This window comes from Zeugodacus cucurbitae, chromosome 6 (assembly GCF_028554725.1).
Source record: "Zeugodacus cucurbitae isolate PBARC_wt_2022May chromosome 6, idZeuCucr1.2, whole genome shotgun sequence".
In the NCBI taxonomy this organism is placed as follows: domain Eukaryota; kingdom Metazoa; phylum Arthropoda; class Insecta; order Diptera; family Tephritidae; genus Zeugodacus; species Zeugodacus cucurbitae.
Window position 1 is genome coordinate 4,909,845 of NC_071671.1, and position 1,083 is coordinate 4,910,927.

Sequence of the window (1,083 nt, forward strand, 5' to 3'; positions counted from 1 at the left end):
GTATTTGATCATTTTATTGAACAAAAATATTGCATACCTAGAAATGTGTGGGAAAAGCAAGGTCATATTTAAAAATAGAAATTTAATTTAAAAAAATGTGGTAAGCGCGTTAAAGCATGAAATCAGACAATATTTCTCATGAATTTAAATGTAGAGTATATCATAATTCACCACATTTCTCTTATTTTATGTCACGTTTTAAAATCAGTACTCCTCCACATACGGCTTACACATAAACAAGTTCGACTTCCTTAAGAACTTTAGCCAGGTTATCAACCATTCAGTGCAATATCACAAGAAGCTTGACTTTACCGACTTAATTTCGACTGAAAATAATTAATAGCGTTTTTAGACAGCCAAATTAATTGATCAATTAAAATTTTTAATTTTTTAAATCAATTAAAATTAATAATATTTGAGAAACCCTTTTTTACCTTTTATACTGCCGGCTACTCGATTTATGATCAGCCGTTATACATATTTGTTTTTGCTTTTCATAAGAAGTTGGTAAGTTTCATCAGCTGATTCATATTTTTTGCAGCACAGCTTTTTCTATAAAAAAATTCAGTCAATTTGCATTTGATTTTGAATTCGATTAAAATTCAATTTAAAATAAATGTTGGTTTCATTTTGTATGGTAAATCGATCTTAATAAGCGCTTTAATCAAGCAGGGCCGGTTAATTGATCAAGCTCCTGTCTAAAAACGCTCTAAGATATTCTGAAGATTTTTGAATCCAAATAATCTGCATATGATTTAAATAACAAAATAATAATGATAAATTAAAAAAAGCGGATCCCTACTCGTTACTCCCCGACGGGGAATTGAACCCCGGTCTACCGCGTGACAGGCGGGGATACTGACCACTATACTATCGAGGATGTTGAAATATGTTTGTCAAAATAATATTATGACTATAGCTACAATATTTTTGACTTCAATCAACAGCAAATAAACAACAACAACATTGAATGTGAAGGTAAATATTAAATTATTAATATTCATTATTAATATTCATAAATATTATATTATTCATATAGCGATCACTTATGCGGAACAAAGTGATGAATAATTTTTTAAAGAT

General features: G+C 29.1%; 1 non-coding gene across 1 annotated transcript; it reads right to left on the bottom strand.

Moving 5' to 3' along the window:
* Positions 1 to 808: 808 nt before the first annotated feature.
* Trnad-guc (transfer RNA aspartic acid (anticodon GUC)) lies at positions 809 to 880 on the bottom strand. Its single transcript has one exon. It is a non-coding gene; the product is annotated as a tRNA-Asp (tRNA).
* Between the last annotated feature and the right edge of the window lie 203 nt (positions 881 to 1,083).